The sequence below is a fragment of the Odocoileus virginianus genome, chromosome 31 (genome assembly GCF_023699985.2).
Source record: "Odocoileus virginianus isolate 20LAN1187 ecotype Illinois chromosome 31, Ovbor_1.2, whole genome shotgun sequence".
Taxonomy (NCBI): Eukaryota; Metazoa; Chordata; class Mammalia; order Artiodactyla; family Cervidae; genus Odocoileus; species Odocoileus virginianus.
The window spans coordinates 10437032-10461869 of record NC_069704.1 but is presented as its reverse complement, the minus strand read 5'-3'; the positions used below and the strand labels follow the sequence as shown (position 1 = coordinate 10461869).

Genomic DNA, 24838 nt, shown 5'->3' with positions numbered 1-24838 from the left:
CTTTCAGATATATTTCACATACTATAAATATGCCTGTTTAAGCTAAATTATGCAATGGTTTTTCATATATTTGTAGAATTTTGCAATCTGATCACTCTCAATCAATGAGAACATTTTTATCACCCTAAAAAGAAAGCTGGTATGTATTAGTGTTTACTTTCAGTTTCCCCTCAAACTCACCCCAGTTTGTAAGCAAACAGTAGTCTACATTCTGTCTTTGTAGGTTTGCCTATCTACCCATTTCATGTAAATATGATACGTATGCTTCCTGGTGGCTCAGACAATAAAGAATCTGCCTGCATTATGGGAGACCTGGGTTCAGTCCCTGGGTCGGGAAGATCTGGAGAAGGGACTGGCTACTCACTCCAGTGTTCTGGCCTAGAGAGCCTTGTGGTCAGAGGAACCTGGTGAGCTACAGTCCATGAGGTCACAAGGAGTCGGACACGACTGAGTGACTAACACTTTTGCTTCACTTTTAGTCCTATAAGTGACTTATTTCACTTGAGATAACATTTTCAAGGTCCATCCATGGACCATTAAGATAATGTGTTCAAGCTCCCAATCTGGTGGCGCTCCTGGCAGTCATCCCCTGCTGGCCTTCAGAGCCAAATGCTCTGGGGGCTTCTCTTTCTGGTGCCGGATCCCACACAGTCAGGGGCCTGACTGGGGGGCTCAGAACTCTCAGTCCTGCAAGAAAACCTCTGGAATGTAATTATTCTCTAGTTTCTGGGTCGCCCACTGAGGGGGCATGGAGTTTGATTATATCATGAGTCCACCCCTCCTACTAGTGATGTCTTTATGTCTTGAGTTGTATAGGATTTTTTCTGATAGATTTCAGTCTTTTCTAATAATGATGGTTGTGCTGCAGATTGCAATTTTGGTGTTCTCATGAGAAGAGGTGAGCTTAGGATCCTTCTACGCCTCCATCTTGGCTGCTCTCCAGAATATTTTTAATAATAAAAAGACATTAACTTTCGGGTGCCAATCCTGGAGGCTGGGAAGTCCAGAATCATGGCACCGGCTGATTCACAGTCTCATGAGATCTCTCCTCCTCATTCACAGGCATCTTCTTACTGTGTCCTTGTATTGTAGAGCTAGGCTAGCACATTTTGAGCAGTTTGAATGATAATGATGATTAGACTATTTATTTCTAATTTTCAATGGCAGTCTCTTGTTCTAGTTTTAAGATTTTATATTTTGGGATAAATACTATTTATTGGATTAATGAAGTTTTCTTCTAACAGTAAAATTTTTAGTTAAGTAAAACAGAATAGTCAAATCAGAGAATTAAATGGAAAAAAAACTGATGAAAAACAATTCTAAAAAGTAGAACAGAAATGATTAATGAAGGCAGAGAGCAGTAATCAGATGATAGGATTGCTAGAAATTCTTACATTCAGGCAAAAAAAAAAAATACTGTTAGTCCTGAATTTATGCCAAATCAATATAGAGTGTTAGAGTAAAGGAAGAAAAGCAGAGAGATCTAAGAAATACTGGGATAGTACTGGTGCATGCCCAAATAGGTTTCAATGGGTAAATCCTAGGGCTAATGTATGCTTGGAGATAAAAGCCCTTCTAGAGGGAAGCATGCCAATTCACCAATAAAAACATATATTCTTAGCACTGTTTAAAGGAATGTTCATTTTGTCATAGGTTAAAACATTGGATAGGTTAGCTGTCTTGAGAAATAATACTCTTCTTGAATATATACAATGAATATGATTATAGTCTTATGAATATATTCTTAACAAATCTATTGATATTCATTACATTTTAAACTGAGCTCAAAATTTCCCATTATGGTCAAGAGTACAGGCCATGAATATGAATATATGCTGATAAAAATACAAATATCATCTTAATGAATAGTGTTGATATTCATTAAATTTTAAACCAGGTTCAAAAATGCCCCAATATGGTCAAGAACATAGCTCATGAATATGAATATAAACTTATGAAAATGTTCATGAATATATTGGTATTCATTAATTTTTAACCTGCATTAAAACGTTTTCCCAGTAGGGCAAAGAAGACTATATTCATGAGGAGGGTATATTCATGAATGTAATCTTATAAAGAATATATTCACTTTTATTGAATATATTTGTTAAGAATATATTCATAAGAAAACTAAACCACTCTATAGCTCTTGCTTTTTTAAAAAAATTAAATAGTTCTTAAAATGCTGCAAGCAGCAAATACTAAATACTAAAGCAAATACTGAAATTTCACTGGAATCTTCAAAGAGTGAAAGTATAAATTTGGTACACTTAGTGAATTGATCTGTTTATGAACTGGCTCCTAGTGAATAGTTTTTTGGCAAATTAATTTAGAGCCCTCTCAGCATCAGATGTGCATGCATGCTCAGTTCACCCATGGCTGACTCTTTGCGACCCCATGGACTAGCCCACCAGGTTCCTCTGTCCTTCACTATCTCCCTGAGTTGGCTCAAATTCATGTCCATGGAGTCGGTTATGCTATCTAACCATCTCATCCTCTGCTGCCCCCTTCTCCTCCTGCCCTCAATCTTTCCCAGCATCAGGGTCTTTTCTAATGAGTCAGCTCTTTGTATCAGGTGGCCAAAGTATTGAAGCTTCAGCATCAGTCATTCCAATGAATATTCAGAGTTGATTTCCTTTTGGATTGACAGGTTTGATCTTCTTGCAGTCCAGCGGACTCTCATGTGGAAGGGACTGTAGCAAATAGCATTCAGCCCCCTGATTTCTTCTTCCCAGTAGGGTTCAGGCTCTTTAGCTTGCCTTTGTAACTCTCCATGTTATTTCAATCTGTTTTTCTTAACTCCTTCTGCTATGTTCCTTGTCTACTCCATTCTCAAGCAAATGAAAATATTTGCTCTTTTCTGTACATCTTGAACTTCCCACCTTCTTGCCTTTACTCGACTTTGCTTCCTCCCTAAAATTCTGACATTCTGCATATCCCAACCCTATCCATTTAGTTAGTCTAAGTTTTTGTTAAGGCCACATTATGTGCCTGGCACTGGGCTCAGAGCTGAGAGTGTAATGAATAAAATCATGCTCAGAGTGGATTTGAAAAGCCACTTCTATTAACACTCTAACAGAGGTGGACATTTAAGTAGGGTAACATCAAGTCCCAGAGAAGCAAATGAAGTGACACCTACAGAGCCTTGGGGCAGGGTGTTGGCGGGGGAGATGGGGTTGAAGAAGTACCTCTAAATCATTGATTCTTATGGAATCGGGATAGAAGAAAGCATTTGACAGTGTCTGGAGATATATTGGTTTGTCGTAACTTGAGTGGGAGGGAGTGTGCTACCCACTTGTAGTGGGTAGAGGCCAAGGATGCTGTAGACAGATCCTGTGCACAAGGATCCTGTGCCCAGAACAGTCAGCACGACAAAGAATCATCCTGTCCAAATGTCAGTAGTGCTGATGGTTGAAAAGCCTCGCACTAAGTCAAGCTTCAGAGATTGAGTAGCACGATGTTTAGTGAGGCCAAAAAAAAAAAAAAAAGAGCAGTTTTTGTAAATATCTGAAGTTAGTTAAGATACCACAGCCAGAAACAGAGTGAATTAATATGGCTGGAGCTCAGCTTTTGAATGGGAATGAATTAGGTTAGAGCAGTAAGCCTCACTAGTAGGGTCCCGATCCACATGCCTCAGAAAGCCATGTTGAGAAAATTGGAATGTCTTCTCCTTGGCTTTTTGGAAACTGATGGAGAGTGATTTTACTGTAGGCAAACCCTGAAGAACATTGGGTGAATTCACTGACAGGTAAACAGTTTATACAGCTCTGGTACTTTGTAACTAGTAGCAAATCTGTTAATCAGTAGATGCCATGTTAAAGCACTGTGACTGAGAACAGCCATTCTATCACGTCAGAACTCTTCTTGGCTGCCCATCTACGGAGGGTTATTCATGAGGCTGTGGGAGGGAGGTCCTTGTCAGTTGAGGATAATTGGCACTGAAAGGGCATTAATGTTCACCCTTTTTATTAAATTAGATTAGGGACAAAAATTTTATAGTAGCTAGTGAGGGGACTTGATGGGGGCTTTGTCTTGAGTGGTCCTCAAGACCACTCCTAGGGTTGATGACTTTCTGGGAATCGCAGAACTCAGAAAGCTCTTATACTCACTGTACCATTTACTGCAGTGAAAGAATATAGATTAAAGCTTGCTAAGAGAAAAGGCAGATGGGTGAAGTCCAGCAGAAACCGTGAATAGGTCAGACTGTATATTGTGGCCCAAAGTCTCAGGTATACAAAACACTCTTTATCAGGCAGGTTATTCCAGGAATTTAGGGGTTATCGCCCAGAAGCTGGTAATGGGTTAATTCTCCTTTCATTGAATATACAGGGTTTGAACAACCCTAGCCTGCTGAATTAACCTTTTACTGCATGGACTTTTTTGTTTGTTTTCTTTAAGGTTTAAGGAAATTATGTTTTATTCCTAATTTAGTATGATTTTTTAAAAATTATGATAAAATTTACCATTTTGAGTATATAGTTCAGTGGTATTGAGTATATTCATATCAGATATTGTTATGCAATCAAATCACCACTGTTCATCTCCAGAACTTTCTTATCTGAAATTGAAATTAAATTAAGTTGAATTATATGTACCTATTAAATGATTACTCCCCATTTGAGTCTCCCTCAGCCCCAGGTTAAAGCTATTCAACTTACTGTCTCTTTGAATTTGATTGTTTCAGATAACTCATATAAGTGGAATTATATAGTATTGGTCCTTTTGTGACTGACTTATTTCACTTAGCATAGTATCTTTAAGGTTCATCCATGTTGTAGCATGTATTTAGAATTTCTTTTCATGTTTCAGCATTTAATTAGAATCTTTCCTTTTTAACATTTTTTTTCTTTATTATATAGACTTCAACTTGGGGGGAAAAACCCTAAATTAATAATAGGGTTTTTTTTTAAATCTTCTATGTAACAAAATTTATATAATTGAAGCTCTGTGCTAATCCTTAAAATGAACAAGTAGCTGGAATGATCATTTGAGGGGTATGCTTTTCTGACAAAATTATATAAGAGCATAATACAATGTGCTTCACCAGTTTCATCTTACTGAGCCAGGTCAGGAAAAGGGATATTTTTGTAGAAATGTCCTTGGTTTCTTCAGTTTCTCTAAGGGCCTCTCTTAGTACCGGAAGATTTAATTCACTGTTTTTTTGAAATATCTACTGTATCGTCTTTGAGAATTCTCCATATTTGCTAACTGGTCTAAGTCTGCCAGACATTAATTTGTAAAAATGGTTTTGCATATGATTAAAGCAGTTCTCCAGCATTTTTCAGCAACTTGCTCAAATCATGCATTTTTGGAAAAGTTTGTAATTTCAGTTTACATTCATCCTGCTTTTATGTGGGCTTCCCTCGTGGCTCAGATAGTAAAGAATCTGCCTGCGATGCGGGAGACCTGGGTTCAATCCCTGGGTCGGGAAGATCCCCTAGAGAAGGGAGTGGCTACCCATTCCAGTATTCTTGCCTGGAGAATTCCATGGACAGAGGAGCCATGGCAGGCTACAGTCCATGGGGCTGCAGTCCATGGCGTTGCAAAGAGTTAGACGTGACTGAGTGACTAGCACTTTCACTTTTTGGGCTCTCGTGTGGTCAGGTATTTGCTGTGTCCAAAAATGAGAGAGTGACATAAAGAGGTTCCCAGAAGTAGATTCTAGTATTTAGAGAGGGAGCGAGGACTGGTCAGCTCATTGATGAGTATTTGTGTTATGACAACTTTTGCTTCTCTTCAGTCTCATGATTATAGGGTCATGGTTAATTTATCTGGGTAATGAGCACTCTTGTACTTCTTGAGAATAGTGAATGAATGCTCAATAATTTGTTAGAGAACTTAGCTCATTGATTCACTCAGGGCCCAAAGTAAGCGACTGCTCCTCACAGAAATCCCACAGAATGTGTTTCTTTAGGTTGTCATACTTTAAAAAGTTTGGCAGAATGACAGAGGCTTTTGGTTTTAAGCCTTCACAAGTTTCCCAATCTCTAATGCCTTGTCTGCTCACACTGTGTTCAAATTACTTGGTGTTTATAGACCTAACGTACACGTGAGTATAGAAACAGATTGCAGCCTACGGGCACCAACTCTGTGTCAGCCAGAGTCATCACATGAAGCAGTCACCCTCAGCCTGAGAAGTCTGTAAATCAGAAATCACCTCCTGCATCCTTATGAAACAGTGCTGCTTAATGTTCTAATATGTTATAATGTGGAGATGATTACCAAAAAATTATCAGCATGGGTGAATTGGCGAGTGCTAATTTTGAAACAGGGAAAGTCTTCCTTCTCTAGCACCTGGGGTTTATGGAGAAATGGCTGCGGCTGTGAAAGTGCAAGGGAGGTGCTCTCTCTTACTCAATGATGCAAGAGCTCAAGTTGGCATCAAGCTTGAGCACCGTTTGTCTGGAGCACTGCAGCACATCATCCCTTTCTGATGGGCCACGGGGTGGGGGAGCACGCTGAGCCTGGTGTGGATACAGGGTCCAGGACCATCACCTGAGAGGTGGTCTAATGACAGAAATTGAGGAGTAGGGGCAGAAATGCAGGGTTGGTCAAGACTGAGAAATCTCTACATGTAACTTACAATGTAAAAAAGAAGACAGATCGCATGTATAGTTAAGTAAATACTTGATAAAATCCAACATCCTTTAATTAAGAAACCTAGAACACATTTTTAACATAGCTTAAAAGCTTACTAGGAACAAACATTTAACATGATAATTTGTTAACCTGGCCATAAAATTACGAATCAGAAAATACTTTTGAAAAGTAAGGGTAACAAAGAGGGATTTGATTTGCATTTCTCTGATAATGAGTGATGTTGAGCATCTTTTCATGTGTTTTTTTGCCATCTGTATGTCTTCCTTGGAGAAATGTCTGTTTGGTTCTTTGGCCCATTTTTTGATTGGGTCATTTATTTTTCTGGAGTTGAGCTGGAGGAGTTGCTTGTATATTTTTGAGATTAATCCTTTGTCTGTTGCTTCGTTTGCTATTATTTTCTCCCAGTCTGAGGGCTGTCTTTTCACCTTGCTTATAGTTTCCTTTGTTGTGCAAAAGCTTTTAAGTTTCATTAGGTCCCATTTGTTTATTTTTGCTTTTGTTTCTAATATTCTGGGATGTGGGTCATAGAGGATCCTGCTGTGATTTATGTCGGAGAGTGTTTTGCCTATGTTCTCCTCTAGGAGTTTTATAGTTTCTGATCTTACATTTAGATCTTTAATCCATTTTGAGTTTATTTTTGTGTATGGTGTTAGAAAGTGTTCTAGTTTCATTCTTTTACAGGTGGTTGACCAGTTTTCCCAGCACCACTTGTTAAAGAGGTTGTCTTTTTTCCATTGTATATCCTTGCCTCCTTTGTCTAAGATAAGGTGACCATAGGTTCGTGGATTTATCTCTGGGCTTTCTATTCTGTTCCACTGATCTATATTTCTGTCTTTGTGCCAGTACCATACTGTCTTGATGACTGTGGCTTTGTAGTATAGTCTGAAGTCAGGCAGGTTGATTCCTCCAGTTCCATTCTTCTTTCTCAAGGTTACTTTGGCTATTCGAGGTTTTTTGTATTTCCATACAAATTGTGAAATTATTTGTTCTAGTTCTATGAAAAATACCGTTGGTAGTTTGATGGGGATTGCATTGAATCTATAGATTGCTTTGGGTAGTATAGCCATTTTGACAATATTGATTCTTCCAATTCATGAACATGGTATATTTCTCCATCTGTTTGTGTCCTCTTTGATTTCTTTCATCAGTGTTTTATAGTTTTCTATGTATAGGTCTTTTGTTTCTTTAGGTAGATATACTCCTAAGTATTTTATTCTTTTTGTTGCAATGGTGAATGGTATTGTTTCCTTAATTTCTCTTTCATTATCAGAGAAATGCAAATCAAAACCACAATGAGGTACCATTACACGCCAGTCAGGATGGCTGCTATCCAAAAGTCTACAAGCAATAAATGCTGGAGAGGGTGTGGAGAAAAGGGAACTCTCTTACACTGTTGGTGGGAATGCAAATTAGTACAGCCACTATGGAAAACAGTGTGGAGATTTCTTAAAAAGCTGGAAATAGAACTGCCATATGACCCAGCAATCCCACTTCTGGGCATACACACCGAGGAAACCAGATCTGAAAGAGCCACATGCACCCCAATGTTCATCGCAGCACTGGTTCTAATAGCCAGGACATGGAAGCAACCTAGATGCCCATCAGCAGACAAATGGATGAGGAAGCTGTGGTACATATACACCATGGAATATTACTCAGCCATTAAAAAGAATTCATTTGAATCAGTTCTAATGAGATGGATGAAACTGGAGCCCATTATACAGAGCGAAGTAAGCCAGAAAGATAAAGACCATTACAGTATACTAACACATATATATGGACTTTAGAAAGATGGTAACGATAACCCTATATGCAAAACAGAAAAAGAGACTCAGATGTATAGAACAGACTTGTGGACTCTGTGGGAGAAGGTGAGGATGGGATGTTTCAAGAGAACAGCATCGAAACATGTATATTATCTAGGGTGAACCAGATCACCAGCCCAGGTTGGGTGCATGAGACAAGTGCTCGGGCCTGGTGCACTGGGAAGACCCAGAGGGATGGGGTGGAGAGGGAGGTGGGAGGGGGGACCGGGATGGGAAATACATGTAAATCCATGGCTAATTCATTTCAGTGTATGACAAAAACCACTGCAATGATGTAAAGTAATTAGCCTCCAACTAATAAAAATAAATGGAAAAAAAAAAAACAGAGGGATTTGTCTTCCCAAATATAAGAACATTTTCAGCTCCTGGGATTTTAAATGATTCAGTATTGTCAAATAGATACATAGATCAGTGAATCAGAATATAAACTGTAGAAATATATTCGAAAGCTAGGAAATTTTTGTGCTTTTGCAAAGGGACCATAATTCTCAACCAAAACCTTATGAATTTTTAAATTCCTTTTTATTTCTTAGGGAAATGGTCTCTTTCTCTGAGTATTTACACAGATGAATGCTGTGGTCTTAAATTGGAGCATTTAGTCCTATTACCGGTGCCTTGAAATTCAAGTCATCTTGATACCTATTAAACCTTTTTCAGAGTTTCTAAAATATTTAGCTTTATGAACAAAAATAGGTTACTCACATTCTCCATTCCTGTCACTTATTCACCAGCTCATCTGAAACAATTATTACCCTTTCAGTACTCACCATCTTCTTTCTTAAAAATGGCAGTCAGAGTGGAGGGACTGTTAATAAGATATATATAGTAGTTTCAAAATCTCATTCCCAGGAGCAAATATTTCACAATAATAAGAAAGACCTGTCCTGCCTTCATGAGAATCATTTAAGATATAAGAACTAATTTATGTATTCTATAGCTATATATATAGCTGTATATTATGTAATTATATCTACATTTATTAAATAACTTACTACCACATTTTAAATGTTTAAGATTTATCCACTGTGCATAAAGAAAATACATCTTTGTCTGAATGTTTCATTTTTTATTACAAGCTTTAGAAGTGTAGCAGTAATATAAACTAGAAGCTTTGTAAAATCTAGTAATTTTGGAAACAAGTGGCCAGAGGTGAGGTCTTAGAATTGAACCAGGCGTGGAGGTTCCTCTGCATAGAAATCAGTTCAGTTCAGTCGCTCAGTTGTGTCAGACTCTTTGCAACCCCATGGACTGTACAGCACACCAGGCTTCCCTGTCCTTCACTATCTCCTGGAGCTTGCTCAAACTCATGTCCATTGAGTCGGTGATACCATCCAACCATCTCATCCTCTCTCATTCTCTTCTCCTCCTGCCCTCAATCTTTCCCAGCTTCATGGTCTTTTCCAGTGAGTCAGCTCTTTCTGACAGGTGACCAAAGTATTGGAGTTTCAACTTCAACATCAGTCCTTCCAATGAATATTTAGGACTGATTTCCTTTAGGATTGACTAGTTTGATCTTCTCGTAGTCCCAGGAACTCTCAAGAGTCTTCTCCAACACCACAGTTCAAAAGCATCGATTATTTGGCACTTAGCCTTCTTTGTGGTCCAACTCTCATATCCCTACATGACTAATGGAAAAACTTTGATTAGACAGACCTTTGTTGGCAAAATGATATCTCTACTTTTTAATGTGCTGTCTAGGTTTGTCATTGCTTTCTTTCAGGGAGAAAGCGTCTTTTAATTTCATGACTTCAGTCACTGTCCACAGTGATTTTGGAACTCAAGAAAATAAAGTCTATCACTGTTCCCATTTTTTCCTGCATAGAGATGGGAAGAATGTATTGGAGTCAAAGGAAACTTGTAGTGTTTGGACTTCATCTAGTGAGGAGATGATGATGCCATTTACTGAAGTATTAATTTGGATGTTTATTGTTAGGGTATGTACCTGATAACCAGATTTATAGGGGTGGATGAGAGCATCATGTGGTGAGTGAGTAATATGAGAAGAATGCTAGGACCACTGATAAATTATAATTTTAAAAGTAAAAAAAAAAAAAGATGATGAATCACAGCAAAGAAAACTGAGAAAGTAACAAGACAGTATCATGGAATCCAAGGAATATTAGAGTTTCTAGTAAGGTGAAGAACAGCTCTGAGAGCCACTGAGAAGCTAAATGAAGAGAACTGAGGAGTGTCAAGTGAGGTTGTTGACATGAAGGTCACTGGTGACCTTGGTCAGAGCAGTTCCAGTGGACAGGAGGGTAGCATGTTCTTGCACATTGTTCTCTGAAATCTGGTATCAGCCTTGCTTTACCTCACTTACCAAGATGGGGCTGTATTTACAGCTTCTAGGACAGATTCTTCATGATTAGACCTTTATGTCCTGGAAAATTCCATCAGGAGAATGAGGCTGTATGTATTTAAAGGCAGCTTTAGAATTGTTAACATCAGTCACTTGGAGATAGAATTTCAGTTTTTCTATTTACTGTGCTGCTTTGAGTGGGCTGTAAAGCCTGAATCATCTTGTCAAATCATATTCATTGATGGGAAAGCCACTTTAAAAATGTCACTGAGTTGTACTAACTAGTCAACACAGGGAACATTATGAATGAATGGAATGCCATTGTAACTATAATTAATTTTAATTCTTTTCTAATAGTAGTAGACACTTACACTTAGTATAAACTTCAGAAATTAAAATCATTAATAATTGGGAGTTAACAAGAACTTGGAGGTTTTTAATGGGTAAGTATTTTAGATAGATTAATATTTTTAAAGCATTTTTTACATACTATCAGTACCAAATTATTGACTAAGATTAAGGTATTTGTTTTTCATAAGAGTAGACATTTTATTTAAAATTATTTTTAAAATTACTTATTTTCCTGGTAAAGGCGTAACTGGATTGTATGATGTAAATGTGTATTTTAAGTTAGGACTTAAAACTAGATGAGTCAAAGAGATGGTAAACAGCATTTGTTAGGAGGAAGTAGGTGAACTATGGTGGAATGGGTTGGGTAAGAACTACTTCACATTGCTGCGTCTATTATCCTGACCCTCTGTGGTGTGCTAGGTTGTGGCAGGGTAGTTGCTAAGGCTGGTTTTATAAGGGGGCATTTCAGAACCTTTCTTAGGCCCTTTCCTTATGCTTATCCTTCTGCCTGGCAATCTCTTCTTTCCTTTTGCCCCCTCCCTCCTTCGTCTATGAATTCCTACTAATCTTTCAGCTGTTAGTTTAAAACCCGCTTTCTCAGGGAAGCTTTCTCTGATCTCCCAGAATAGAATAAGTTTCTCTGGTTTTATTCTCTCTTAGCACTCAATATATATGTCTTTGCAAAATTTTTATCAAAACTGCAACAAAAATATTTCATGTATTATTAGTTGTTTGTCCCCTCCCACCCTGCCACCCTGAGCTTTGTATAGTGTATGACTGTATTCCTAGTATACTAGCTCACTAGTATTCCTAGTGCCTGGTGGCCTAAGGTCATTCAGTATTGGTATGTGAAGGGAAGTCCAGAAGATTGCTCTTTAGAAACCCTGGGACAGAAATTTTAAGGTAGCTGCAGAATAAGTCCTGTATCTAGTCTAAGGATCTATTTGCTTGACTCCCAGGGATGTCAGGGAAACTGAGCTTTGTTCTGTTTTGCTGCTCTGAATTTAGGAGTGAACTTTGATGTTAATCTAAGGAGTCTGAGAAAGTTAAATGAGGACTTCATTCTTGACTGAGCATACCATACCATAGTGTTTTGGTTTTTTTTTGGGGGGGGATCTCATTCTTCCATGAGTGTATGGTGCTATATCTCATGTTCTCTGTGCAATATTCAGACCACTGAAATGGGGGGGGGAAAGCCCCTAATTTCAGTTAAACAGTTGTCAAGTAATTGTTCTGAGTGTTTTATAGTATGAAAAGTTTAATCCTCATAATAACAGTATGAAATTGGTGGTGTTCTTTTTTCTTTGGCCATGCTGTGAGGCATGTGGGATCTTAGTTCCCCAACTAGTGGTCAAGCCCACACCCTCTGCAGTGGAAGCACAGTCTTAACCACTGGACCACCAGGGAAGTCCCTGAGGTCGGTGCTGTTCTTACTGTCATTTTACAGATTGGTAACTGAGGTGCAGAGAAGTGAGGTAACTTGCCCAGGGTCAGTAGCTAGCAAGGGGTAGAGTCACCATGTACACTCAGGCCTCTGGCAGTGGAGGGCCTGCTCTTCACCCCTGCGCTGTCCCAGCCCACATGAGATGGCCTTGAGTCACTTCCAGAATAGTCTGTGTGCACAACGACTTTGAATTGGTGTTTTTTGTTTTTTGTATGTAAGATTGGTTTTGGAGGAGGGTAGTTGAATTCTAGAAAGTTTGATGTGACCTTCACTTAACCAGACTTATACACAACTTCTACCAGTGAGGCGCTTTTTGGGAGACTTAGAGTCCCTTTATCTACATCAGTCACTGGAGAATGTTGCTGATTCTTTGCTTTGCACCTGAGTGACCTCAACTTCCTTTTGTATCTGTCTTCCTATAATCCTTATTTTGATTTACTGCGTCTCATCTCTCAGGTAATCTCAACATTGACACTTGTCAGATGGTGTTTCTGCAGTCTCAGTTTAAGGTCATACATTTAATTCCCTTTCATCTTAAGTTCCTGTATAAAAAAATAGAAACAGGAGGGGGAATGTGCACTACTGAGATAAAGGAAAATTAGCCGTCAATTGCCAAGGTAATGGTTCCCCCATTTTTTTCCCCAGCACCATGATCAAATTTAAGTAAATCCCTAAATGAACTCAAAATCCTTGAGTTCAGAGTTCACCTGGCTATTACTAATGTCATTTTGTATGTCCAGTTTTTATCCTCTATGTTATGATTGTGGAAAAATGTTCATAGATACTTTGCGTCATTCCTTTTATCCATCTTTTGATACTGATCTATATGTATAAAGGACAGAAATGGTATGGACCTAACAGAAGCAGAAGATATTAAGAAGAGGTGGTAAGAATATACAGAACTATACAAAAAAAGATCTTCATGACCCAGATAATCATGATGGTGTGATTACTCACCTAGAGCCAGACATCCTGGAATGAGAAGTCAAGTGGGCCTTGGGAAGCATCACTACAAACAAAGCTAGTGGAGGTGATGAAATTCCAGTTGAGCTATTTCAAGTCCCGAAAGATGATGCTGTGAAAGTGCTGCATTCAGTATGCCAGCAAATTTGGAAAACTCAGCTGTGGCCACAGGACTGGAAAAGGACAGTTTTCATTCCAATCCCAAACAAAGGCAATGCCAAAGAATGCTCAAACTACCGCACAATTGCACTCATCTCACACGCTAGCAAAGTAATGCTCAAAATTCTCCAAGCCAGACTTCAAAGTACGTGAACTATGAACTTCCAGATGTTCAAGCTGGTTTTAGACAAGGCAGAGGAACCAGAGATCAAATTGCCAACATCCGTTGGATCATCAAAAGAGCAAGAGTTCCAGAAAAACATCTACTTCTGCTTTATTGACTCTGCCAGAGCCTTTGACTGTGTGGATCACAACAATCTGTGGAAAATTCTGAAAGATATGGGAATACCAGACTACCTGACCTGCCTCTTGAGAAACCTGTGTGCAGATCAGGAAGCAACAGTTAGAACTAGACATGGAACAACAGACGGGTTCTAAATAGGAAAAGGAGTTCGTCAAGGCTGTATATTGTCACCCTGCTTATTTAACTTATAATGCAGAGTATATCATGAGAAATGCTGGGCTGGAGGAAGCACAAGCTGGAATCAAGATTGCCAGGAGAAATATCAATAACCTCAGATATATAGATGACACCACCCTTAATGGCAGAAAGCAGAGAACTAAAGAGCCTCTTGATGAAAGTGAAAGAGGAGAGTGAAAAAGTTGGCTTAAAGCTCAACATTCAGAAAACTAAGATCATGACATCCAGTCCCATCACTTCATGGCAAATAGATGGGGAAACAGTGTCAGACTTTTTTTGGGGGGGCTCCAAAATCACTACAAATGATGACTGCAGCCATGAAATTAAAAGATGCTTGCTTCTTGGAAGAAAAGTTATGACCAACCTAGACAGCTTATTAGAAAGCAGAGACATTACTCTGCCAACAAAGGTCTGTCTAGTCAAGGCTATGGTTTTTTCAGTAGTCATGTATGGATGTGAGAGTTGGACTATAAAGAAAGCTAAGTGCAGAAGTGATTCTTTTGAACTGTGGTGTTGGAGAAGACTCTTGAGAGTCCCTTGGACTGCAAGGAGATCCAACCAGTCCATCCTAAAGGAAATCAGTGCTGAATAGTCATTGGAAGGACTGATGCTGAAGCTGAAACTCCAATACTTTGGCCATCTGATATGAAGAACTGACTCATTTGAAAAGACCCTGATGCTGGGAAAGACTGAAGGCGAGAAGAGAAGGGGATGACAGGATGAGATGTTTGGATGGCATCACGGACTCAATGGACATGGGTTTGAGTAAACTGTGGGAGTTGGTGATGGACAGGGAGGCCTGGTGTGCTTCAGTCCATGGGGTTGCAAAGAGTTGGATACAACTGAGCGACTGAACTGAACTGAACTATATGTATATTCAGTTGTTTATTTGATACCTCATTTTGGATGTTTTAAAGGCACCTCAAAGTAACATGGCATAAACCAAACTTTTTCTCAGTGGCCAAGTCATAATCTCTTAAGTTCTTCCTTCCTTCTGCCTCCCAAATCTAATCTTTCATCTTCTGCGTCTTAACTTGGTTTTCAAATCTGTCATTCTTGTAAAATCTGTCCTACCACTATTCCAGGTGGGTTACCATTATATCTTACCTGAATTATTTCATTCTCTCGCCTATCTGGATCCTTGTCTCCAGCTTGGCCCACTTCCAACAATTACCAGAATGATGATTCTAAAGTCACTTTCATTTTTATAATCATAGAATACTTTTTTTTAATTATCTCTATAATAAAGCCCAAAGGACTTTTTTTTTTAACATAGTCTAGAAAATCTTCTTGAACTGGTCCTTATCTGCCTTTTCAGATGCATCTTACACATTCTTCACTCCTTGTGAATCCCTCCTTACATTCTTCTGTTCAGCCGTACTGAACAACTTCCATTTTCTCAAACGTTGTTCTCTATGTTTTCTGAATTTTCAAATGGGACACTTTTCCTGCCTCTCACCCCGCTAACTTGTATGCATCCCTCAGTATGCAGCTTACACATCATTAGGTAACTTTCCTTGACTCACCTTGGTCCAGATTAGATGCCCATGCTTGTGTTCCTGTGACACCATGTTTTGTGTCTTTGTAGCACTTACTACGCTTGATTGCAGTTTCTTGTTTTATCGTTTCGCTGTCCTCTGGACTAAGCTCTGTGATGATGTAAACTGTGTGTCTTTGTCACCCTTCTCTTTGCAGGAAGCAGCCAGCACTTCACAATGCTTAATTCATATTTGTTTAAAGTATGGATGACAGGTGACATTTTTACATTTGACTCCAAGAAGTAAGTTCAGTGAACAGTGAATCTCTCTGAGGGCAGAATTTTCTTCTCTCAACCCAAGAAACCTGACTAAAATGACTTTAAAAGTCAACTGAAATGGTTTTCAATTTTCAAATTGCCTTAACTGGTGTTGTAAAGTCAGATAAAGCATATAATCTTCATAGAAAGGCATACTTGTCTACCTGGGAGATAAATTGGGAGATTTTTATGTGTAAGTTGCATAGATTGTTCATGTTATGCTATTAATATCAGTGATTCTTGAGTCTTATTACTTTTTAAAGGAAATTGAACAAATCATCACTTCTAACCTATACATTTGCTCTTCCTCTTCCGGTATTTGTCTTGAGAACAGATCTATTCTGGCTGACTCTCAAGATAGAAACCTGTAAATTATTCTAGCCTCTCTTTTCACCCTTGTTCCTCAAAAGCAGTTCATCCCCAGTTGCTGCCTGTTATCTTCTAACAGATCTGTGCTCTCTTTCTCTCTTTTTTTTTCCATTTATTTTTATTAGTTGGAGGCTAGTTACTTTACAGTATTGTAATGGTTTTTGTCATACATTGACATGAAGCAGCCATGAATTTACATGTGTTCCTCATCCTGATCCCCCCTCCCACTTCCCTCCCCATCCCATCCCTCTGGGTCATCTCAGTGCACCAGCCCTGAGCACTTGTCTCATGCATCCAGCCTGGGCTGGTGATCTGTTTCACCCTTGATAATATACATGTTTCGATGCTGTTCTCTCAAGACATCCCACCCTCGCCTTCTCCCACAGAGTCCAAAAGTCTGTTCTGTACATCTGTGTCTCTTTCTGTTTTGCTTATAGGGTCATCGTTACCATCTTTCTAAATTCCATATATATGCGTTAGTATACTGTATTGGTCTTTATCTTTCTGGCTTACTTCACTCTGTATTTCTCTTTGTTTTTAATTCCTTAAGCCTCTGGTCTAGACTTCTAAAATAGCCTCTTTTGCCCCTTGCTACCTTTTAATCTACCTCAAAAATGATCTTTATACAAGTTTGGCCCATGCATTTTTTTCTGGTTTAGGCCCTTTACAAGGTAAACTCTCAAGCTCTTTGATCATCATGCTTTTGCCCCTGCATTATTCTGCAGTTTAATCTTTTTCCATTGTTTCCATCTTACATGTCAGAAGCCAGTAATAACTGAATCCTTATCGCTGCCTAAAATCACCATACTGTTTCAAGTCACTGTGCCTGTGTGTAGAATCTCTTTCAGGAAGCAGGTCCTGACTTCCTTTGCATTCCTTAGCCAAGAAGTAGAATCAATTATTATCCCCATACTTGAAACATTTACTTACATTATATCATAGTCTATTAATTAATTGACTTACATAGTGTACTATTAAACTCTGAACTTCTAGAAGTTAGGAACACTAGTTTTGTCTACTTTTTTTCTTTTTTTGGAATGCTTCACACAATGTGCATTAGTTTCCTAGGGCTGCCTAGCAAAGTACCTCAAACTGTGTGGCATAAAAGAAAACAGACATTTGTTGTCCCACAATTCTGGAGGCTAGAAGTCCCAAACTGAGATGCTGGCAGGACCACGTCCCTTTTGAAAACTGCAGGGAATCTTTCCTCTTCCAACTTCTTTCTGGTGGTTTGCTGGCAATTTTTGGTATTCCTTGGCTTGCTGCTGCGTAACACCAGTCTCTGCCTTCATTGTCTCATGGCTTTCTCCATATGTATCTGTCTTTCTTATAAGGACACCAGTCATATCAGATTAGGGGCCTATCCTATCTCTCTATGACCTCGTCGAAACTTAACTGTCTACATCTGCAATGACCCTATTTCCAAGTAAGATAATTCTGAGGTAGTGGGAGTTAGGACTAAAATATATATTTGGAGGGGATACAGCTTACTCTAGTGTTTAGCTTATAGTAAGTATTCAGTAGATATGTACTGAATTGAAATATAAATGAAATATATGTTATACATTCATGTTATATAATTAAAATATTTTTAGTGTGATTTTATTTTATTTTTATTTTATTTTATTTTTAGTGTAAGTTTATACTATATACAAAGTATCTTTTAGATTTATCTATTTCCAGAAATTACATAATAGTCACATGGTACTTGTGACATTTGAAAATTAATAAATATACTATATTAAAAGTAAAAGCAAGTATTATATTTTCTGAATTCTTTATTTTTAAGTCCACTATTAATGTCTGTACTAATTTATATAATTTACATATAAAAGTTTTTCAAACAGTAGATGTGTTTTAGATTTGGGAAGCACATTGTAGGCTTCAGTAGCAATAAATACCCTGTCTATATCCTTTACTCTATTTTTTTAAGTTGTGCCTCCTTTCTGCACACTATTGTACGTTAATGTTGTAGCTTTTTTCTTCAGATTTTTTTTGGTAAAATCTCTGTTATTTTAGTAGTTTTCCATATTTAACATATATAATAAATTGTATCCTTTAATGGGAATATGGAGAAGTTAAGCTTAAGTGATCTACTTCTTAGGTTCTAAGAGTCCTAGTTAGTGGGCAAATAAAATAGAAAGCTATGTCATCCTCAGTAAGTAAGGAAACACAGAGTAACCTTATTTCTGTTTTTTGTTTTTAAAGAGCCAGTACTTCCCATTTTTTGTTTTATTTTCTTTTATTTCTGGGTTCTTAAATCTCTGATCTGTTAGTTTAGTGAGACATCATCAGAGCTTTTTAGACTATATCCAAGTTTCCTTAGCATTGAATGTTACTCAGGGGAACTCGTGAAAGAAGTAATTGTGTTAAGTGTGTTTAAGTTTAATGGATCTCTTCTCCATCCCTGCTAAGGCCTAATAGTTACATCCCATTAACAACTGATGTTGTAAAATTTGTTAGAATTTTTTTATGGCTAGTGCTTTTTGCATCCGAAGAAACTTTTGCCTACTCCAAGTTTAGAAAGATAGTCTGTGATTTCTTCTGAGTTTTCTAGTTTTAGGTTTTAGATTTAGATCTCTGATCGATTTTGAGTTGATTTTTATGTGTAGTGTAACTGAAGGTTGATTTTTTTTTTTTTTAATGGCTATCCAATTGATCCAACACCATTTGTTGGAAAGATTTTCATTTCCTATTGAATTATCTTGACAGTTTTTTCAAAAATCAATTGACGAAATATATGTGGGTCTGTTTTTAGATATTTACTCTGTTCCATTTATGTATGTGTCTATTCTCTTGTCATTACCCCTATGATCTTGATTACTGAGCTGGAAATTTTAAGTCTTGAAATCAGGTAGAGTGAGTCTTCCAACTTTATTCTTATTTTAGAATTTTGCTTATTCTAAGTTATTTGTATTTCCATATAAATTTTAGAATCAACTTGTCATTTTCTACTTGAAATGTCAGGTAGAATTTTCTTTGGGATTCCACTGAATATATAGATTAGTTCAGGATTGAATTAATCCTGAATTGAATCCTGAATTGATTGATCTTGAATTGATCCTAGGAATATTGAATCCTCCCAACCTACAAATATGGTATATACCTCTATTTATTTAGGTCATGTTTAATTTCTCTCAGTAGTGTTTTGTAGTTTTCAGTATAGAAGTCTTGGATTTATTCCTGAATATTTAATATATTGGCTTCCCAGGTGGCTCACTGGTAAAGAATCTGCCTGCGACTCAGGAGACTCAGGTTTAGTCCCTGGGTTGAGAAGATCCTCCAGAGAAGGAAATGGCAACCTACTCCAGTATTCTTGCCTGAGAAATCCCATGGATGGAGGTGCCTGGTAGACTACAGTTAATGGAATTGCATGAGTTGGACTTAATGACTAGCAACTTAGAAACTAAACTACCACCACATTTAATGGTATTGAAATAACAAATCCTTTGAAAGGTTCAGTACCTCATAAAGAGAGAGACTGCAACAACTGTGGGGTTATTGTTGTAACCAAAGTCAGGTGAAAGCCAACTAGATATTCACAGTATTTGACTGGTAGCCCACTTTGTCAGGCTTTGGAAAAGTGACATAATTTTTTATACCTTTTTTCCCTTTTTGTTTGAACAATACCTTTTTGTTTGAACAAAAAGCTTTGTTCAAACTTTTGAAAAAAATATTTTCATGAATCTTCTTTATACCTAGTGCTGGTTTATTTTTTTTATCATAATGTTACTTAAATATGTTTATACATAAAATGCATGCTTATAGTTCTGATAAAGCTATAAATCAGAAAAGACATACAAATTCAACTAAGTAAAACTATAAAACTAACATAGGCTCAAATTAACAACATTAATGTGCTAGAAGACAAGACTTGAGATAGTAGTTTTCTACTATTATATTGCTGGAAGCAGTATAGTATATTAATTAAGAGCGTGGGCTCTAGAGTTAAGACTGAAGTTCAAATTTTGGCTCTACCATTATTTTTCCCAAGATGATAAGTTACCTAACTCATTAGGATTTTTGATAGAATTATTCACATGTCAAGTCCTAGAGTAGTGCCTGGCAATCAATAATTGCTCAATAAATATTAACTATAACAATAGTTTTATATTGTCATTCTGAAACCTAATGATTAATGTTAGGTTTGATGATAGCAAGTCTGATTCTGTGTTTAATATGTTTCTGATTTTGGCTTTAACAATATGAATACTAATACATAGAATGTCTCCTTACCTAAGTTAACATACAGTGTGGTGATAATAACTTTATAGCTTTGCTGATTTAGGATAATCAGATCTCTTAGACTCTGCTAGGCAGACCTCCTTGAGGTTCAATTTTTAATGAGGTGTCCCATAATCTGTAATACTGAGTGTCTAATACAGTCATCATCCATATAAGATATGGGAAAATCTTTCCTGAAGTTATTTTGAATTCTTGAAAATACAGAATAAGCATTATTTTTCAGCACAGAGCTTGACATCAAACTGCTGAAGGAAATCAGTATATTCTAGAAACTATAGTTCATCCTTGAACTGCTTCTGGGTTAATCTGTATATAATTTATAGTAGGCACTTAATATCTATGGTTCCTCAACAACCATGGATTTAATCAACCATGGACTGTGTAGTACCGTAGTGCTGCTTACTATTGAAAAATACCAGTGTATAGGTACACCTGCACAGTTCAAATCCACATTGTTCAAGAGCTAGCTGTACTTACTCTCAGTAGTTTGAAAATACCTTGATTGCCTTATTATTGATTCTCTTGTATAAACTTAAAATATATTGTAGTATATTGATAGCTATTCCTTGTCAGCTTAGACTCAGTTCATTTAAGTACCTTAAATATTAGCTAATTATGTTCTCATAACTACCAGTTAACATTGGTTGCCTGGCTGAATTATATTAATAGTAATACTGGAAAAATATTTTCATTTTGTGGTACTTAAGAAAAGTTTAAGAGCCTCTTCATGAGATTGCAAGTGAGTTTCAGAATGTAATAAAAATGACATTATTACTACCTGTTGTTCTTAAAGTTGATGATTATTATAGAATTAAGTGGCTAAGCTTTTAATAAAATATAAAGTTTTATCCACTTTGCCTTTTAATTTTTTTCTGGCTGTGGGTCTTCAGCAAATGTACTATTTTACTTCTGTATAGTAACTTTTACCTGAAAATTAAGTACTTTTGACTTCCACAGGCATATACAGTTTTGTATTTTGATTCTGCCACATTTTTACAGTTTGAACTGTTATCATTTAAATACTGTGCCATAATGTATATGATTTTTTCCTATGAGCATATATCATTTACTTCTTTTCTCATCAGTATGTGACATTTAAAGAGGTGTATTACTTCATCATCACATATGCCATTTCAGTTCAGTTGCTCAGTCACATCCAACACTTTGCGACCCCATGGATTGCAGCACACTAGGCATCCCTGTCCATCACCAACTCCCAGAGCTTGCTCAAACTCACATCCATCGAGTCGATGATGCCATCCAGCCATCTTATCCTCTGTCGTCCCCTTCTCCTCCTGCCTTATCAGGGTCTTTTTCTAATGAGTCAGGTCTTTGCATCCGGTGACCAAAGTATTAGAGTTTCAGCATCAGTCCTTCCAATACGCCATTTTCCTGATGTCAAATCATAATACTTCTCATTTGGCAATTAATTAATGCAGAAAAGTAGTTTTGTATTTATATCTGGTAAAAAAGAATACATCATGAACAGGTTTCCCAACAAATTGAAAGTTGACTGATGTCACTTTCGGTGATTATGGACACTAATGTGAGTGTAGATACAAAGGCAAAGCAGAACTAAAATTACAAGGCAATACTTAGATATAAGATTTAGATGATTCATAATATGCTGATATTAATTGTATTTTATTATGATAAAAATGAAAATGGTTAACATTATGACATAAATTAGAGCCCTCCCAAGGTTCATTTGTTGAATCCAGTCTGAGAAACAATTGTCCTGGAGTATAGTGCAAAGAAAATGAAGGATTCTGCTGTAAGGTTTCCAGATCCAGAGATGAATGTATTCTTTTTGTGTGTTAGTAATTGAGTTCAGCTTTGTATAATCAAATACTCAGTGGCAGTGACTTAAGCTAGATCAGGGTTTAATCTTTCCCGTTATGTATCAAGGAATCTTAGGCGGTTCAGAGCTGGTGGAGCGGCTCCGTCATATCACCAAGCTCCTCTGGCTATTCCTTCCCATACTTAAGTCCTTATTTCCTGCTCCTGAGATGACCTCTGGAGGCCCAGCCATCATGTCCTTGTTCCCAGCAGGAAGAAAGGAAAGGACAAAGGGAGAAAGGCAAAAACCGGACAAGTCTATATTTCTGAGGGCTTTGGCAGAAACTCCACCCAGTGACTTCCGTTTGGATATCATTGGCTAGAACTGTGTCATATGATATTTTCCATATCAAAGGAAGCTGGGAAATATGTTTTAGGTGAGCATATTGCTGCCCCAGCAGATTGAGACTCTGTAATAAATAAGAGAGATTGGATACTGGGTAGGTATATAGCAGTCTCTGCCACACTAACTAAGCAGGTATGTTAAGAAAGCTCAAAAAACAAATACCAATGCCATGCCGCCTCTAGTCTTTCTCATCTATCTGAATTTCTGCCTTAAAGTTATATGAAAGGAATATAAATGAAATAGGATCCTAAATTGCTAGATCATGAAAGAAGCATAAAGATCATAGTCCTGTCATTTTAGACTTAGAGATAGTTAGTGAATTATTAGAGGCCAAAGACATGAGTTCCAGAATGAAAATTTGAAGTTCTTGACTCCCACACCAGTCCCTTTTCTTTTGATTTGTTGTGTCTGTGCACTGAAATGCTCAGTCGTGTCCAACTCTCTGTGATCCCGTGGACTGTAGCCCGCCAGGCTCCTCTGTCCAAGGGATTCCCCTGGCAAGAACACCAGAGTGGTTGCCATTTCCTCCTCCAGGGGATCTTCCCAATTTGTGCTGCTTCATAAAATCTGGTTGTTCATGTATTACTCTCCTGCATACACAAAGCAGTTGTGTTTCTGTTTACACCCTTGGGGAGAAAATCCTCTTATCCCTTAAATGATTACAATAAAAGTCATAGGAGGGAATTTCATGTTTTTTATTTGAGGGTCTTATATGTTCATTTTGTCAGTGTCGATGGTGCTTCCAGTATTTATATATTTATTCATTCACTCTTCATTCATATATTCAGCATCTACAATAGATTATGAGATCTCCAGCACAACCATATCTTATTAGTCTCTCTATCCCTAAGTAGGTCCTCATTGATGAATGAAAAATTATGTCATAGTCCCTGTCCTCAGGTAATCCTTAGGCAAGTCTGAGAGATGGATAAGAATGTCAGTGATAATGGTACAGTAAAGGTCAAGTTCTTTGAGATGATTGAAGTACAGGAAGAGAATCTAAAATCTCTGAGGCTCAAAAGGTATCTACAATGACTTCAACAGAAGGTGGTCCTGAGGTCATCCCTGAAAGGGTTTTCCAGGACGAAAGAGGAACACTGCATGTCAAGGCAAAGCAAGTTTTTAGCGGCCCAGGGGCAGTGAGAAACTGTTCTTAGGGAGGAGGAGACCGCAGGAAATGCGGGAGAAGGCCGTAGTAGAAAATGGGCTCGGGAGGCTGACTGTGGCCATGGCTGTGTTGGAGAGGCTGTAGCGCACATGGCATGAAACATGTTAAACATGTTGAGTTTACCAGACTCTGCCGATGGCGTGCCATGGGGACCGGGCAGAGACTCGAGGCTCAAATGCACCCTTTCATAGGGTCGCATGGCACTGCATTTGGACTGTGGCACCTTAGTACAGAGCGCGCTACCAACGAGGTGCCTCTTGTCACTCACAGCTGCCGATGACCAGCGAACACACATCAAGATCCTTGTTCCTTCTTGCTAGTTCTTCCCAGGGTCTTCCTTTTGACAGAGCCTTATTAGATGTTTCCAATCACACATGGATTCCGTCTGTACCTTTTTTCACTTTTTTTTGCCCATTATGTTGTCCTCACTCTTACCTAGTCAAGGACCCGTAACAAGTATTCTTTTTGACCTCTGTCCAATAAAGAATGAATTATTTCTATTTGGTAGTTGATTATATACCAACTTGTGTGTATAGGAACCTAAGATGGTAAAATATACCAGATGAATCTTTTTACCTCTGAATTGTTTCAGGAATTTCAGACAGCAAGAAGATGGGAGGCCTGCTCCTAAGACTTGGTTAGGGTCTGGCACCCGGCCTACCCATCCTTGCTTCTGGTCTGCAGCCTGCCTGCACCCCATCCCAGCAGGGGCCTCTAGTGGCTCTCCTTTCAGTCTGTTTTCCCTTCTCTGTTAAAAGAGTTTTCTTCCCCATGTCTCAGATTTAGCCCCACATTTTCTTCATGGACTCCCAGTAATGTCATTTGTTTTCTGGTGTCTAGCAGAAAACAGTCAGACTTCCCTTCTCTCCCATCCATCCTAGAATGGATCTAAGCCTAGAATGGATCTTCCTCTAGTAATGAAGTTTATGGTGGTGGAAGGTGAAATCAGAAGT

The 24838-nt window shown here is 38.0% G+C and overlaps 1 protein-coding gene across 5 annotated transcripts in view; it reads left to right on the top strand.

The window, feature by feature from the left end:
* The window catches only part of KIAA1958 (KIAA1958 ortholog), a 155883-nt gene that overhangs the window by 34769 nt on the left and 96276 nt on the right, over positions 1–24838 (top strand). The gene's annotated exons all lie outside the window — the stretch shown is intronic.